The sequence below is a fragment of the Nuphar pumila genome, chromosome 8 (assembly GCF_984573655.1).
Source record: "Nuphar pumila chromosome 8, dmNupPumi1.hap1.1, whole genome shotgun sequence".
NCBI lineage: Eukaryota > Viridiplantae > Streptophyta > Magnoliopsida > Nymphaeales > Nymphaeaceae > Nuphar > Nuphar pumila.
In genome coordinates, this window is record NC_143256.1 from 2,274,713 (window position 1) to 2,293,798 (window position 19,086).

Here is a 19,086-nt window from a genome sequence, read left to right on the forward strand (position 1 = left end):
TTTGGGAAGTTTGTTATTAACTTATTATGAATTTAATGCTTTATTGGGAAACCTGCCATTTGTAGCGGAGATCATTCTAATATTAGAATGGATATTTCATCGTTATGTTCATTCTAGTGTTAGTTTTGAATTAATTTGAACAATTTCAGAGAGTCATGTCTTATTTTTGTAATTGTTTAACCTTTTCCATTTCTAATATAAATTCTTTTTATTTTTTTGGTATTTCAAAGTACTTGTTATATTTATATGAGTGAAAGAATAGAAGGTTATATCCATCTGATTCACTTGAGTCAATCTGCTGACTCACAAAAGGGCTGGGAGATCTGGCTGTGAGTTATGAGTTTAGTCCATGGGTCAGGGGCTGGGATATCCAACTATGAGTCACAAGTTTAGGTCTATTCCAAAGACAAAAAATAACAAATTCAAAGACAAGCATTCCTAAAACATACGTTTTTTTTTTGTTTTTTGGTGGGGTAAGTAGTGTAATGAAATCATTCACCAAGGAACAGGTTGAACAATTTTTTACTTTTATCAATCAAGGTAATCAAGCAAGTCCATTAGTGCATTTGGTAAGTATTGTTTTGAACTTCACTGCTGCCGTCTCTTTCGCAATAATGGATTCTTGACACTGGTGCAACCGATTATATAACCGGATTTTTCTATAATCTCACCTCACCAATACCAGCGTCTTGCCTCTTGTTAGCCTTCCAAATGAGATCCTAACCCATGTCTCTCATATTGGAAATGCCACCATATCTTCCAAAACAAGTCTTTCAAATGTCATGCATATGAATTTAAGTTCAACCTAATCTCCGTAAGCAGAAGAGAGTGCACAACCACACAAGAAGCCACTAATGGGCAAGATACAATGTTCACACAAACAAGAACATAAAAAATAAATAAACAATGTATTGATGGGATGCTTAAAAAATATTACAAATGAGAGGAGGAAGTGACCCCTATTTATACACCAAAGAGGACCAAAGGGGAGCAGTTGGGAGCTTCCCAATGACTCTATGTCTAGAGACAAAACTACCCTTGGTCAAAATAATCCTTAGTGGACTGTTCTAATTACATATGACAAAAGACTAAAATACCCTTAACGATTATGATAAATTACAAAAGTATACATATATATATATATACATAGATGTGTATATATATATATATATATAAATACGTTTTAAGATACATTTTAACACCTGAGATTACAAATTACAAAAGCATCCTTTGGATAGGGATGAAGGCACGATTTGAGATTATTGATTGTATTGAGGAGCTTCAGTCGGCCAATTCAGACTTCAAAAGGTTATGCGTGAGTGCCCAGAAGCCAGGTTTACAATTCCATCGTGGAATGGATGATGGGACTATTATCTTTGGGGATAGATGGTGGGTTCCGAAGGCATTGCGAGAGGAGTTGATGAGTGAGGCCCACAGGTTGAAGTATTCCGTCCATCCTGGTTCTACCAAGATGTTCAAGGACCTACAGAGAACATATTTGTGGAACAAGATGAAACAGGACGTCATAGAGTTTGTGTCTCGATGTCTTACTTTCCAATAGGTGAAGATCAAGCATCAAAGACTGAGTGTACTTCTTCAGCCTTTGGATATCCCTGAGTGGAAGTGGGATGACATATCAATAGACTTTATCGAGGGTTTGCCGAGGACCCATCGTCAGCACGATGCCATCTAGGTGGTAGTGAACCGATTTACGAAGAGTGCCCATTTTCCGCCTATCAAGGTAAGTCAGAGTTTGGAGAGCCTAGCAGATTTGTGTGTGGATGAGATTGTCAAACTTCACGGGGTACTATGTTTTATCGTGTCAGACCGAGATCCTCACTTTACATCTTGATTCTGGTGCCAGTTGCAGAAGGCCCTAGGTATCACGTTAAAGTTCAACACGACTTTTCACCCACAGACTGACAGACAGACATAGCACGATACACATTATTCACTATGAGGCGGTCGAGGTACAACCTGATATGGCTACGGAGGAGTGACTGGTGGAGATTATGGATCGCTAGGAGAAGACACTTTAGAGCAGGACAATTCCGTTTGTCAAAGTGCGTTGGCAACATCACGGATTGGACTAGTGCACTTGAGAGCCTGAGGCTGATATGCGCAAATACTACCCATATTTATTTGATACATTATAATTTCGGGACCGGAGAGGGTCCCCATCCATTCAAATGCACCAACTCAAAATATCTTTTTAAAATAAAAGTTCCTTGAGAAAAGGAGATATATTTCATTTTTTCAAAGATACAATCTTTATAAGTAATATCTTTTTCATTACAAGTTTTCACAAATGAGAATAGATATATCTTGGCAAAACTAGGATGTCCAAGTCTTTTATGACATATTTCAATATCCTTTTAGACATAATTACAAAATGTCTTAAAGGGAATAGACAAAAATTCATGTAATAAAGATCTCCTCTTTAGTTCCTTGCCCAATCCATTTCTCGGACTGGAGATTCTTTACAGTGCAACCTTTTGATGGGAAAGAGATTTCACATTCATAATCAGAAATTCAAGAAATAAAAAAATATTTAAATTAAGTTTAAGGACAACTCTTATTTTTGGAACAAGAAATTTTTGAGAGGTTTTTGAATTTAAAGTCCCAATGCTTTCAAATTTTAAAGAGGTCCCATCGACGGTTGAAACAAAAGATAACTTTGGGTTGGTGCATATATCAGAAAGAGAGTTTTCATAAGGGGTCATATGAAAAGAGGCTACCGAATTAAGAATCCAAGAACACATACCTAGACGAGAAGAAGCAATAGCAGCATCAAATGTAGATGTTGATTTGAGTATTTGTTGAAGCGCCTCCAATAGTTGAGAAAGAAAAAATATGTCTTTAGGGTCTCCTCCTCTTTTGCTTGTCTCCTCCCTCTTGGGTATGAATTCTTCAATGAAAGTTACCTTGTACTTGAAAGTACCATTAAGCTTAGGACAATTAGGCCTTATGTGTCCTTGCTCGTTACAAAAGTGACAAATAGTTTTTCTACCCCAACATAGTTATTACCACCACTATAGTTATTACCACCACTATTGTTATTATTACTACTATAGTTATTTTGCCACCCAAAGTGTGGAGGCTTGTAAGACTTCACATGGTTGCTGGACTTAGATACCGCCAATATTTCATTCTCTCATCTTTTAGACATACTAAGATGACTTCTCTTGGCATATTTCGGCAACCACATCTTTCAGGGAAAGATAAGTAGATCTATGGAGAAGGGAAGATCTCACTTGCTCATGTTTGGGGCAAAGACCATACAAGAATTGAAAAAATTGCTCTCTTTTCATTTGTTAGCGCCTAAGTTTCACATCTTCAATGGCAACCCATTTAGGCTCCAAAAGTGCCAACTCATCCCATAGAGGGGATGCAATACTAAAAAAGTCACGAATATTCATGTCTCCTTGCTTGGTAGTTCTAATCATTTCTTGCAAAAAATATTGCCTTGCAAGACCTTTTGGGTATACATACCCTCAATAAATAACCATGCATCATTGGCCTTTCTAAACTTAGTAATGTTGGCACATATTTTTATGTCAACATTGTTCATAAATGCAAGAAATTTTGCATAGTTGCTCTCCCAATCCTCTACTTTGGATTGATAATCACCAATGGCTTTGACCAAATTATCTCCTTCATGAATTTTAACTTGTTCTCCTTCTTTCTTTGTAACGGCTTGAACGATTTCAAACCAAAAATACCAGATTTTTTTATAAGGTTAAATATATTCTTTTCTTTTCTTTGTTTTCTTTTTTTCTAAAATATAATAATGCAACGGTCTAATCAACAGACCCGTTCCAACCGTACCAAGTACTAGACGGCCCGCCTGAGCGCAAGCACGAGCGTGTCCTAGCTTCCTAGTACCAGATCCAGTACAAAACCATCCATTAACGAACCATCGCTAGGTCGTTGCCCAGAAGCGACGCGTTACACCAGCACCCGGGTGTGGTGTCAAATAGGCAAGGGTTCCCTCACTTTGTTGGACGGGTGGGGGTAAAGAAGATAGTTCAAGACCATAAAATTAGGTTAGCCACTTGGAACATAGGGTCTTTAACTGGTAAGTTGGTATAGCTAGTAGATGTTATGTGTAGGAGAAAGATGAATATTTTATGTCTACGAGAGACCAAATGGGTATGTGAGAAAGCAAAAGTGCTAGAACCTTGGGGATATAAGATTTGGTATACAGGAATAAATAGGAATAGGAATAAGAATGGAGTAGGGATTGTTATTAGTCGTGAGTTTATAGCTAATATTGTTGAGGTCCGTAGGAAGGGTAATAGGATTTTACTTATTAAATTAGTATTAGGTACGAATATTATTAATATTATTAGTGTTTATGCACCTCAAGTAGGTTTAGATGATTCCAGTAAGCATCAATTTTGGGAAGATTTAGATGGAGTAGTACAAGGGATATCTTATGGAGAAAAACTTTTCATCGGCGGTCACCTTAATGGACATGTAGGCATTAGTAGGGATGGATATGAGAGTATCCATGGAGGCTATGGTATAGGAGAAAAAAACGAAAGTGGAGGAAGGATTTTAGATTTTGGTTTGTCCTATGATATGATCTTAGCAAACACTTGGTTTAGGAAGAGGGAGTCTCACCTAGTAACATTTAAAAGTGGGGTTAATACGAGTCAGATAGATTTTTTCCTACTTAGAAAGAGAGATAGGGGTTGTTGCATCGATTGTAAGGTTATATCGAGAGAAAGTGTAGCTACACAACATAAAGTCTTAATTTTAGATCTTAGAATTAGACACTGCCGCAAAAGGGATAGACATAGGATAGATCTTAGAATTAAGTGGTGGGCACTGAAAGGAGCTAAACAAGGAATGTTTGTAGAGCAGGTAGTTAAGGAAGCTGATTGGTATCTCGAGGAGGATTCAGAATCAATGTGGAATAAGATAGCGGGTGGCATGAGAAAGGTGGCTAAAGAGGTATTGGGTGAGTCTAAAGGCGGTGCACCACTAGGTAAGGATACATCATGGTGGAACGAGGATGTCAAATTAGCTATTAAGGTTAAAAGGGAGTGTTATAGAAATCTAAGTAAGAGTCATGATAATGAGAATTTGGAGAAATATATGATAGCAAAGAAGGAAGCTAAAAAAGTAGTTCGAAACGCGAGGGATAAGGTATATAAGGAGGTTTATGACAAGTTGGATACCAAAGACGGTGAGAAGGATATTTATAAGCTTGCAAAGATGAGAGATAGGAAATCGAGGGATCTGGGTATGGTTAGATGTATCAAAGATGAACGCAAAGGGTTTTAGTCAAAGATGAGGAGATTAAGGAGAGATGGAAAGATTATTTTGATAAGCTATTTAATGGAAGTCATGCTCAGTATCTTGGAGACTTCTCCATTCCTTTTCATGAGATGAATCGTGACTTCATGCGCAAGATTCAAAAGAAAGAAATTGCAGAGGCTTTGAAGAAAATGAAATTAAGAAGGGCAGTTGGCCCAGATGGTATACCTATTGAGGCTTGAAAATGCTTGGGTGAGAAATGTTTAGAATGGTTGACAAATCTTTTTAACAAGATTTGGCGGACAAATAAGATGCCTAATGAGTGGAGGAAGAGTACTTTGGAGCCTCTATATAAGAATAAGGGTGATATACAAGATTGCACAAACTATCATGGTATAAAACTCATGAGTCATACTTTGAAACTTTGGGAGAGGGTGATTGAGTATAGGTTGAGGAAGGTTGTCATGATATTGGAGAATCAATTTGGTTTTATGCCTGTAAGATCAACTATGGAAGCTATACATCTTCTTAGACAACTTATTTAAGGATATAGAGAGAGAAACAAAGATTTCCATATGGTTTTTATTGATTTGGAGAAGGCATACGATAGAGTACCTAGGGATGTTCTCTGGTGGACAATGATGAAAAAAGGTGTTTCTCTCTAGTACATTAGTATAATTAAAAATATGTACGAAGGAGTAGTAACCAATGTCCGCACTTGTGGAGGGGTGACAACCAATTTTCCTATAACGGTTAGGTTACATCAATGATCTGCATTAAGCCCTTTCCTATTTGCTATAGTGATGGATGAGCTTACGTGATTAATTCAAGAAAATGTGCCGTCATGTATGTTGTTTGCTGATGATATTGTTTTGATTGATGAGTCTAGAGCTGGGGTTAATGCTAAGTTAGTATTATGGAGACATACATTAGAAGCAAGAGGTTTTAAGTTGAGTAAGAGTAAGACAAAATATATGGAATGTCAGTTTAGAAAGCAACGAAGTAGTGATGGGAGTGTAGTGAAGCTTGGTGAGTAAGAAATACCGGTGGATGACTGTTTCAATTAGTTGTGATCTGTCATTCAAAAGTACGGAGAAATTGATGGAGATGTAAATCATAGGATAAAGGTTGGGTGGATGAAATGGAAAAGTGCAACTGGAGTATTGTGCAATCGTAGAATGCCATTGCGTTTGAAGAGAAAGTTTTATAGGATGACAATTAGACCCGCTTTACTATATGGTACAGAATGTTGGGCTGCCAAGAGACATCATATTTAAAAAATGAGTGTAGCTGAGGTGCGTATGCTTAGATGGATGCTATGTCACACGGACTCGGCTCCATAGTCGACACACCCGCATCGACACACAACGACACGGGTGCACCTCAGACTCGGTCAACCCGACCCTGGGTGCGGTCAACGCACCCAGGGTCATTTTGGTATATTTTTTGGATTTTTTTTTTTAATTTTTCTGGGCTACAAAATTAAAAAAAAAACCCTGAATCAGGCTTCACAACTCATCACCTGTCCCCTAATGGGCACAACTTTGATAGAGTCTTATATATATATATATATATATATATATATATATATATATATATATATATATATATATATATATATATATATATATATATATATATATATATATATATATAGTCAAGTCCCCGTCTCCAAAATTTTTGAAATTGCGCTGCACCCGCACTCGCACCCATGTGACATAGGATGGATGTGTGGAAATACAATAAAAGATAAGATTCAAAACGAGGAGATACGTAAGAAGGTAGGCGTTGCATCCATTGAAAATAAGATGAGAGATAATCGTTTACGGTGGTTTGGACATATTTGGCGAAGGCCTAATGATGCTCCAGTTAGAAGGATGGAGAAATGGGAAAATATATTAGTTAAAAGAGGTCGGGTTAGGCCTAAGAATACTTGGATGGAGATGATAGGAAATGATATGAATGCTTTGAACCTCACCGAGGACATGGCATTGGATTGAAATGATTAGAGGAGAAGGATTCATGTGGAAGACCCAGAATGATTTTCTTTTTTGGTTCATATCGCCGACCCCAATTGTTTTGGGATGAAGGCGTAGTTGTTGTTGTTGTATCAAGCTTTTCATTATTGACTTTGCCTTAATCGAATCAAGCTCTAGGGAGTCAGCCTGAGCATGCACCGACGTTTAATAGCTTCGTAGAACAAGGTTCAAAGTTAAAGCATCCAACTGATAAAATCCTTATCTTATTATTAGGTGAGTAAACACAGCGAAAAAATATTGATTTTTGAAATCAATTTTATAAACTGGTTTCTTGGTTAAATCTCCGGACACATTACATTAAGAGACTACTACCATCACATATTTGAATAGACATTGACTATGCACAAATTAACTGAAATTCAGAATTAAACTCATAATCAAATATCCAATTAAATAATCGTTTAACAATTCAAAAAGTATTAAAAATTCAAATGAAATAAAAAGCCCTTTGGGATCATCGAAAACATGAGTGTACACAACCCCCTCCAGCTTCTTACACTCGCTCTGGCCATTAAATGTCTCCTGAAAAATATTTTATTTGGAAAGAATGAGACTTTAAAAAGTCTCAGTAAAACTCACACAACTAATGCAATGTACAACACATAAAGCTTGCATGATATATGTATCTCATAATTTTGCATCAACTATCAACAAGGCAAATATGGAATAACAATCTTAAATATGCTAATATTGTAGAAATCTCACCCGAGTCCTAGAGAGAGAGAGAGAGAGAGAGAGAGAGAGAGAGAGAGAGAGAGAGAGAGAGACGGCTGCACAGAAAACCTCAGAACACTTATTCGATATTAGGGCCTCTCTCTATGTTAAATAGAGAGAGGCTTAAAGACATAATTACAATAAAGCCCCATTCTAAAACTAAATTACAAATAGCATCTTAATGTAAAATAACTTTACTTAAAACCACCTATTCTCAACACTCCCCCTTAAGCTAGAGCATTGATATCAATCATGCTCAGCTTGTCACAACATTTTGAAAAATTTGGTCTGGCAAGAGATTTTGTGAACATATCTGCAACTTGGTCTTCCGACTTTAGATATTGGGTAGTGATATGACCCGCTTGAACCATATCCCTTACATAGTGGCAATCAACCTCAATGTGCTTTGTTCTCTCATGAAATACAGGATTGTTCGCTATATATGTTGCAGCTTTGTTATCGCACATCATGGTCATGGGAGAGGAAACCTTCACCTGGAGATCAAGAAGAACAGTACGAACCCACATCAATTCAGCAGCTGTTTGGGCCATAGCCCGATATTCTGATTCTGCACTCGACCTAGAAACTACATTTTGCTTCTTACTTCTACAAGAGATCAAGTTGTCTCCCAGGAACACACAAAATCCTGTGGTAGATTTTCTATCTACTACAGATCCTGCATAGTCAGCATCAGAATAGGCCACTATATCCAGAGTTCCACCTTTCTTGAACAATAACCCCTTTCCAGGAGAAGATTTTAGATATCTGAGAATCATAATAGCTGCATTCCAGTGTACCTCAGTTGGTTTGTCCATAAACTGACTGACTTTACTTACTGCTAAAGCAATATCAGGCCTGGTCACAGTTACATACAGTAGTTTCCCAACTAGGGAGCGATAGCTTTTGCTATCAACCAGTTTTGACCCTTCTTCAAACAACTGAACTTTATGGTCCATGGGAATATTTGCTGGTTTAGCTCCCAACATTCCTGTTTCCTTTAATAAGTCAAGAACATACTTCCGTTGAGACAAAACCATCCCTTCACTGCTCCTGGCAACTTCTATACCCAGAAAATATCTGAGTGAACCAAGGTCTTTTGTAACAAAGTGTTTTTGAAGATGAGCCTTTGTGGCTTCAATAGCTTTCACATCATCACCTGTAAGAATGATGTCATCCACATATACCACCATAACGACTATGCCAGAGCTAATTTTCTTTATGAATAGTGTATGATCTGCTGCTGACCTATTAAAGCCAAAACCTGACATCACTTCAAACAACTTCTGAAACCATGCACGAGGACTTTGTTTCAAGCCATAAATTGCCTTTTTCAATCTACACAACTTCTGACACTCCCCCTCAACCTCGAATCCTGGAGGTTGTTGCATGTAAACAGTCTCAGATAGGTCCCCATATAGAAATGCATTTTTTACATCTAATTGGTACAGGTTCCAACCATGTTGCACAGCTACTGAGAGAACAAGACGAATGGTACCCATCCGTGCAACAGGAGAAAAAGTTTCAAAGAAATCAATACCATATATCTGAGTATACCCTTTGGCTACTAATCTGGCCTTGTACCGTTCAATTGAACCATCAGATTTGTACTTTATCGTATATACCCATTTACATCCAACAATGTCAGCATCTGCTGGGGAATCAACTAGATCCCAAGTATGCTGAGATATTAAGGCATCCATTTCTTCTTGCATAGCCATCTTCTAGCGAGTATCAAGCTCTGCCTGCTGATAGTTCAGAGGAATAACTTCAGCAGATAAAGCTGAAATAAAAGATTTCAACTGATTTCCAATTCTGGCTTCTGAGACAAAATGAGACATGGGATATAAAGTACATTGTCGTGTCCCCTTTCGTAGAGCAATCGGCCTGTTATCATCATCATGAAGATCAATATTGTCAGTAGAACTTACCTTAGGGGAAGAGGAAGATGGAGGCACTTGCGGAGGTGGATCTCTACGCACATATACCAATGGAGGATTACGAAATCTGGAAGAGGATGAAGTGTGGTTCGGGAATGAGGGCACGGATTCCAAGGGAAAAGGAGGTATAGGTAATGTACATGACTCAGCTGGATCAACCTGCAGCGGGGAACCGGTATTAGAGTAATATGGAGTGGATTCCAAGAAAGATACATCCGCACTGACATACTCTCGGCGAGAAGTAGGATCATAACATCGATATCCCATTTGATTTTTGGGGTAACCAATAAATATGCATTTTGTAGCTTGAGCAACTAATTTATCACGGTCAGGGCCAAGTTTGTGTACAAAACAAACACATCCAAACACTTTGGGCGAGAGGGAGAAGAGAGGGGTATTTGGTTTTAGGATATGAATTGGAATTTGATCACCCACAGAAGATGAAGGCATGCGGTTGATCAGATAGCAAGCAGTTGTAATTGCATCTCCCCAGTATAACGCAGGAACATTTGATTGGATCATAATGGTCCTGGCAACATCATGTAGGTGACCAATAACCGGAGAGGTATTCCCATCGGCTAATGAGACTCCAAGCTGAGCCTTAATATCCTTTAGATCTGAAAAATTAAGTGAATTTCCACACAAATGTCTGGATGCACAGGAATCAATAATCCACTTACTGTCAGTCGGATGAAGAAGATTTCCGGTTGAATAGGCAACACCAGCAACAGGAGAGGTAGAACTCAAAGGACGAAGAGCTATCAGCTCATCATATTCAGCACGACTGAGGGTTATACTACTGTCACTTGCAAAGATATTTTCTTGTGCCTTTGTTGCCTCGAGAGAAGTAGTATTAGCTCTAGGAGCATATGACTTTGATGAAGAGGAGGTTGGTCGGCCATGCTTATCCCAGCAACGATCTTCTAAATGTCCAGATTTTCCACAGAATGTACATTGAAGCTTTCCTCTGCCTCCCACACCTCGTCCTCTGATGTTCTGAAGATTTCCACGTCCATAACCAGATGACACAACTAAGGCAGATGACTGAGTCACAGGCTGAGAATGTGGAAGAGATATTGCAAGTCTGCTTAGACGGTTATATGCCTCAGCAAGAGTAGGTACATCCGAACCAGTCAACATTTGGACTTTTGCAACGGAAAATTCTGAATATAAACCTGTAAGAAACCTAGCAACCATAGTTTGTTCTTGATGATCTTTTTGTTTCGAACAACAGAGAGGTCTGTGAGCATTAAGTCTTTCAAACGCAGCTTTTACGGAGGCATAGTACTGGGCCAAGGTTTGATCTCCTTGCTGTAAATTGTATATTTCCTGTTCGACTTGTAGGATACGACTCACGTTAGTCTCTTGTGAGTATGTATCTCGAAGATTGTCCCACATCTGTTTGGCTGTATTATAATAAATTAAACCATCTGCAATATGGGGTTCGACACTATTCATAATCCATGACATAACTATGTCATTATCTTCATCCCAGGTAACATATTTTCCCACCTTTTCAGTGGGTTCATCTTCCAACAATATATGTTTTCTACGATGTCCAGATATCGACATCATAAATGTTCTGGACCACCTGACATAGTTAGTTTCATTTAGCCTTACAGACGAACCGTGCGAAAATGGATTGGCAAATGCCTTATATTCTCCAATATGTTCCAATTTTGAATCACATTTCGAAGTTTCAGCCATATTTCTGGTTAAAGAAAAACTGGACAATGTCCAAACTAAACAGGGGAAACAATCGTGTGTTACACTCACACGCCAACTGAAATTCCAAGAAAAACAAACAGGACAATCTCCAAACTAAACAGGGAAAACAACCGTGTGTTACACTCACACGCCAACTGAAATTCCAATCAACAGTTGTTCACTCACGAACAACAAAAAAACCCCACGACAGTAGTGAGCAGCAGCCCACAAACAGAAAAATGATTCAGCACTTCAGTGACTCACTACTAACATGACTTCTGCATATGCAGCAGTAATTTTTTTTCATAACAGGGGCAGCTCCCCAGACATATACAGTTCGGCACTAAGTCATTCATTTTTTTTTTCGAGCAACACCACCACGTGTTGGATTGCTACCCAAAATAAGCAGGAAGCCACAACCTTTTTCAGTGAAAATTGTACCAACAACAGTCAATCTCCCCACAGCAACTATATCAAGATAACCAAAAACAGGGCCCCAACCATACGTAGACTTACCAACAGCAATCACATTCTCAGCAGATAGTCACGAGACTGACGGCAGGAACTACCACCGAGGCAGTAGGTAGTCACGAAACAATAAAACACGAGGCGACGAACCCACAACAAGCATCCACGAACCCACAACACGACCAGATCTGTCATCAGATAAAAAAAAAATTACATCGCTGACCTGATCGCTCTATTGATTTCTTTTACTCATTGGATCGGAGTTTGATCACGATCACGATGGCCTCCACGATCGTGGGAGCCTTGATCAGACTCGATCACACTCCCACGTAACAGTCGATCACGCTCCCACGATCACGCTCCCACGATCACGCTCCCACGCCGAGCTTTGATCACACTCCCACGATCGGTGATGGCTCTGATACCATGTAGAAATCTCACCCGAGTCCTAGAGAGAGAAGAGAGAGAGAGAGAGAGAGAGAGAGAGAGAGAGAGAGAGAGAGAGAGAGAGAGAGAGAGAGAGAGAGAGAGAGACGGCTGCACAGAAAACCTCAGAACACTTATTCGATATTAGGGCCTCTCTCTATGTTAAATAGAGAGAGGCTTAAAGACATAATTACAATAAAGCCCCATTCTAAAACTAAATTACAAATAACATCTTAATGTAAAATAACTTTACTTAAAACCACCTATTCTCAACAAATATCAAACTCCAGATGATAACAAGACATATATCAATGAGCATGAATTCACCAACTTTCAGGAACAAGAATAATTTACAGTAATATAAAATAAAGTAAAGCAAAGTACAATAAAGTAATGTGAGCAAGTAATTTATGTTTCATCTTGAATTTCTCGGTCTACTTGGGTATGACGTAAACCAACCTAAAACAGGTTGACTAGCTCGGGTGTTTATTATGATATGTATTTTATTATGCCCGGGTAGCCCCCCTGAGTCGTATCCCCCAAGGACGGAGCCCCAAAACCGTGAGAGAAAACGATCGCTCTAAGAGAACTCTACTCGGGAGCGTGACACCAACGTCACAACAATAATCATGATCACTCACTTTTGCTCTCATACATTCAAATCATTGCATCATTTTTATATGCATTCATAATTCTTATAAACAATAGGTCAAATCATATTTGGTCATTCAAGTGTGAAACACATACATATACTTTTTAAGTAAATCAATTAGATATTCATGATATACATTAATCATGATACATATGTGTGATATATTTGAATCAGACAATCATAATGCAATCATTTGTAACAAAACTCTGTAGGCGTGATGCGTCATTCACCTAATAAGTCAACCTAGTCATTTGTAGGCGTGATGTGTCATTCACCTATATGCTAACATAAGCGTCACAATCATAACCTCATATCAAGATCTAAAATTAATAAAGATCTGATTATTGTTAAATTTTGTAACTAATCATATAATGTAATATATATATTATATATATATAAGGTAATACATATACATATATTAATATATATATGTATATGTATCTACTTATTATATATATAAAATATATATTTCTATTTATTTAGTCGTAGGGGTAGTTTAGTCTTTTCCTCTATTTTACGCACATTCCCTTTATGAATGTGATTGTAAATTTATTTTATTTTTTCTTTCTTTTTCATTTTTATTTTTATTTAAAGTACCAAAAGGTACCTTGGGGGGCCCACTCAAATAGACGTTGGGCCCCTCCAACGTCTATGAGTGGAGCCCCTCCAAGGCCCCCTTTGTATTGTTATAAATAGGGGCTCTCCTCTTTGTATTTCTTCATGGCTTTGAGTCAAAGCCAAGTGCTTAATAAAGTGATTCCATTATTTTTATGCCTTTGTGCATTTGTGAGTTTTTGTGAGTTGTGCTTTTGTGCACAAGTGTTCTAAAGTGTTCTTATTGTGCTTTTGTGCCGGGTTTATTATCAAGAATATTAAGGTTTTGATCTTAGTATATTGTCGGAGATACTTTTACATGGTATCAGAGCCTCGTTGAAGAAGGAGGATCGTGCATCTCTTCACTTGTGAAGTGCCTCAAAAAACGTGCCCTCAAGTTAGTGAAGTTTTGAAGTAAGCCATCTCCTTCAGGCAATATTTTAGAAGCAACTTTTGTCAATAAAGGGTTGAAAATTCTTTAAGGTACACATTATTTTCTATCTTCTTTCCTCTCTAATGGGTGAAAAAGACTCCCATTTCTCCCTTGGTTTTAAACTTAGTGGTTCGAACTACCATGTTTGGGCCGGCAATATGGAAACCCATATCAAAGGGAAAGGCCTTTGGGGTTATGTTCAAGTTTCCATATCGGAACCCGAACCCAAACTTACTATCATAGAGAAAGGGGATATTAAGATTCTTGAAGGTGAAGATAGACAAAAGGCCCTAGAAGAATATTCCAAAAGGCATGATGAGTGGGAGATGAAGAACTTCAAAATCTTGTCTTGGATTTTTTCATCCGTTGAAACCAAGATCAATGCCAACATCATTAAGTTTAAAAGGGCCTCTGAAGCCTGGTTGTACCTTGAGAAAATGTATACTTCAAGGGACTTATCTTACAAATATTATCTCCAAAAGAAAGCTTTGACCCTTCAACAAAACGATTTGTCTATTCGGGAATACTTTGCCGAACTATCAACTATTTGGGACGAGCTTGCTATGCTCAAACCAAAATGGAGCGGAGAAGCTATTGAATTAAGACACAAACAACTAGAGGAAGATCGATTCTTCAACTTTCTAAATGGTCTTAGACCCGAATTTGAGCAAATTCGGTCCTCTCTTCTATCCGCCTTCACATCTCCCTCTATTGAAGATGTTATCATCAAGCTAAGTGGTGAGAAAACCCGTATGGGGATTAGTAAAAATAATCCTAGCATCCTTGCTGCACCTTCTCAAAATGATTATGAAGCGGTTAATGCTGTGTCAAGACCCGAAAATAATTTGAAGACCTACAAACCACCCCACTTCAAAAATCAAGGACAAGGAGGAAATGATTGATATAGCAAAAGAGACTATAGCAAATTAACTTGCCATTTTTGTAAAGAACCGGGGCATATCAAACCCATTTGTCCCAAATGAAAGAAATTTCTTGCCGCGGCTTTAGCATCCCAACTAGAGGAACGACCTTCTTCATCAAATGAGTCTCTTTCGCTTCAACAAATTATGGATGCTCTTCAACCTCTTCTCAAAGGAGGCATTTCTGGAGCCGCTATGTCATCCTCCTTCTCTCTCGGTAAGACATCTTGGCTCCTAGATTCCGATGTTTCATTTCATATGACTCCAAGTCCTTGTTTTCTTTCTGATTATTCTAAAAGTTTTCTTTCATCTTTTGTCTCAACGGCGGATAGAACACCTCTTGAAATTAAAGGAATGAGCAATTTTGAAAAACAAGACTTTTTTATCCCAAAAATTTATCTTATACCAAAACTAAACTTAAATTTACTTTCCGTTTCTCAACTCTCAGACTATAGTTGCGATATAAAATTCTTTTCTAATAAATGTTGGATACAGGATTGCCAGTCCGGGAAGTTGATTGGGGAAGGCTCTAGGAGATGAGACCTCTACTATGTTGATTTTCTCAAAATTCCCAAGAATCAATTTTGTAATGTTGCTCAAAACAAAGATATTCATGTATGACATAAGAGATTGGGTCATCCCAACATTGTTAAAATCTCTTATTTGCCTTTTATTAAGCATCTTTGTAATGAAAATTTTGTTTGTAATGAATGTTTTCTTGGGAAAATGAAAAGTCTTCCTTTTTCTCAAAGATCCATGTTTACAACAAAATCTTTTGAAATTGTTCACTCCGATGTATGGGGTCCGGTTCCGGTGATATCTAAGGGAGGTTTCTTATACTATGTTATCTTTATGGATGATTTCACTAGATTTAGTTGGATATACTTTCTTAAACATAAACATGAAGTTTTCTCAACTTTTAAAACATTTCATATGATGGTTTTAAATAAATTCAATGGAAATTTAAAAATTCTTAGAACCGATTCGGGTGGCGAATATCTTTCCAATGAATTCAAAAGTTATCTTGAAAATCATGGTATTCTCCATCAAAGTCTTGTCCTAAAACCCCCCAACAAAATGGGTTGGCTGAACAATCATAAATAGACTTCCATCTAAAAACTTGAACAAGATTTCCCCATTTGAAAAATTATACGAAAAAGAACCTGATTATAGCAGGTTAAGGGTTTTTGGATGTAAATGTTTTGTCCTTACTGATAAAAATGACAAACTCTCTCCTAAGGCCATTTCTTGTGCCTTTCTTGGTTATTCTGAAACTCAAAAAGGCTTTCGTTGTTACGATATTAAAAGTGATAAACTATATGTTTCCAGAAATGTAAGCTTCTTGGAAAATATTAGTGGTTTCGAAAAACTTGAATCTAATGACGAGAATATAGACTATTCCTTTCTATTTGATTTATTGACTGAAGATGATGATAATGATGAATCAAATCAAAATGACTTAAGTAATAATGAAACCCATTCTGATCCCTCAACGCTTCATCGACATATCAATGAAGAACCGCATAGAGATCCCATAACCTACTCTCATAGAGATAGAAATACTTTCAGAAGTGCCCTCGAAAGATATGATGATAGTGAGACTACTCCTCAGAGTGAGGAAAACCTTCGTAGGACCGAAAGACCAAGAAACCCCCTTCTAGGTTCATCTCATATGAGTCTTTTTCACCTAAATATAGAGCCTGTCTAAGCGCCATTCACTCTTACATAGAACCTAGGAACTTCGAGGAAGCACAAAAATGTCCGGAATGGATAGTTGCTATGAATAATGAACTTGAAGCTCTAAGGAAAGCAAAGACATGGGAGTTTCAAGACCTCCCTAAAGACAAGAAAGCAATAGGGTGTAGATGGGTGTTTAAGGTCAAGACTAAGAGTGATGGGTCCCTTGAGAGATACAAGGCCCGTTTAGTTGCAAAAGGATATGGTCAAAAATATGGGATTGATTATGAGGAGACCTTTGCCCCGGTAGCTCGGATGGTCACCGTCCGATGTCTTATAACCGTTGCCTCAATTAATAAGTGGAACATCTATCAGATGGATGTTAAGAATGTTTTTTTAAACGGAGATTTAAACGAAGAAGTATATATGGATACTCCTCCTGGAATGGAGTCTCCTAAAGGAAAAGTGCTTCGCCTTCGAAAAGCACTTTATGGTTTGAAACAAGCCCCCAAGGCTTGGTATGATAGGTTTAACTTCGTAATGTTAGAAAATGGTTTTTCATCCTGCTTTACTGATACTACTTTGTTTGTTAGAAAATCTAATGCAGGGATTGTTATTCTGCTATTATATGTGGATGACATGCTTATAACTGGAAGCGATTCTAAAGGGATTAAAAGCATAAAATCAATTTTAAAGGATAAGTTTGAAATATCTGACTTGGGTTTCTTAACTTATTTTTTGGGTATTGAGGTAGCATACTCTCATAGAGGATATCTTTTGTCTCAAACTAACTAAGCTTGCATCTGAGATTATTGACAGGTCAGGTATTACAGACGATAAAATTTGTGAAACTCCTGCTATAGTAGGAGCTAAAATGAAGATTGATGATGGTGTTCTTCTCTCCGATCCTTTACCAAATCAGATATCTCACATGCTGTGCACACGACAAGTCAGTTTCAGCATGCCCCAACTTCTGTTCACATGGGTGCTATCTTACGTGTCGTAAGATACCTAAAGCACACTCTTAATAAGGGAGTTTTTCTGTCTTCCTCTTCTGAGTTAAAATTAATTGCTTATACTGACTTTGATTAGGGAGGTGACTCAAATAACCGTCACTCCACCACTGGTTTTTGTGTATTCTTAGGAGACTCATTGATCTCATGGAGATGCAAGAAGTAGCAAAAGGTGTCTCTATCATCAACTGAAGCCGAATATCGTGCCATGACGACTACTACCATGGGAATTGTTTGGATTCATCAGTTGCTGGAAGAGATGGGGATCACAATTGAAGGGCCTACCAAGCTATGCTGTGACAACAAAAGTGCGATTTATATTGCTAAAAATCACACTTTTCATGAGCGGACCAAACACATAGAGATAGATTGTCACTATGTTCGGGAGGCGTACCTCAAGGGAATCATTGACCTTCCATATGTCACGTCCGAATATCAGTTGGCGAATTTCTTCACTAAAGCCTTCTATGCTCCGCGTTTCAACTTCCTTCTTAGCAAACTCTCGGTCATCCTGCCCTAAGTTTGAGGGGGGGGGGTGTTAAATTTTGTAACTAATCATATAATGTAATATATATATTTTATATATATAAGGTAATACATATACATATATTAATATATATATGTATATGTATCTACTTATTATATATATAAAATATATATTTCTATTTATTTAGTCGTAGGGGTAGTTTAGTCTTTTCCTTTATTTTACGCACATTCACTTTATGAATGTGATTGTAAATTTATTTTATTTTTTCTTTCTTTTTCATTTTTCTTTCTTTTATTTAAAGTACCAAAAGGTACCTTGGGGGGCCCACTCAAATAGACGTTGGGCCCCTCCAACGGTCACATTTGTGACCATTGGAGGGGCTCCAACGTCTATGAGTGGAGCCCCTCCAAGGCCCCCTTTGTGTTGTTATAAATAGGGGCTCTCCCCTTTGTATTTCTTCATGGCTTTGAGTCAAAGCCCAAGTGCTCAATAAAGTGATTCCATTATTTTTATGCCTTTGTGCATTTGTGAGTTTTTGTGAGTTGTGCTTTTGTGCTGTGAGTTTTTGATGTGGGTGACGACCAGATTTGTCGTGGGTCAGTTTTTTTTGTGTTTTGTTGTTCTGGTTGTTGTAAAATAAGTCGATCTGATCATATGTCATGGATCAACATATTCTTTTGGATCTGATCGTCTGTTCGGGCTGCTGTGAAGCTTATATCGTCGTTTTGTTTTGGATCTGCATATTCTTTTGGAT

The 19,086-nt window shown here is 37.8% G+C and overlaps 1 protein-coding gene across 1 annotated transcript in view; it reads left to right on the forward strand.

The window, feature by feature from the left end:
• LOC149829441 (protein transport protein SEC31 homolog B-like) overlaps window positions 1-19,086 on the forward strand; it is a 134,782-nt gene that overhangs the window by 36,368 nt on the left and 79,328 nt on the right. The gene's annotated exons all lie outside the window — the stretch shown is intronic.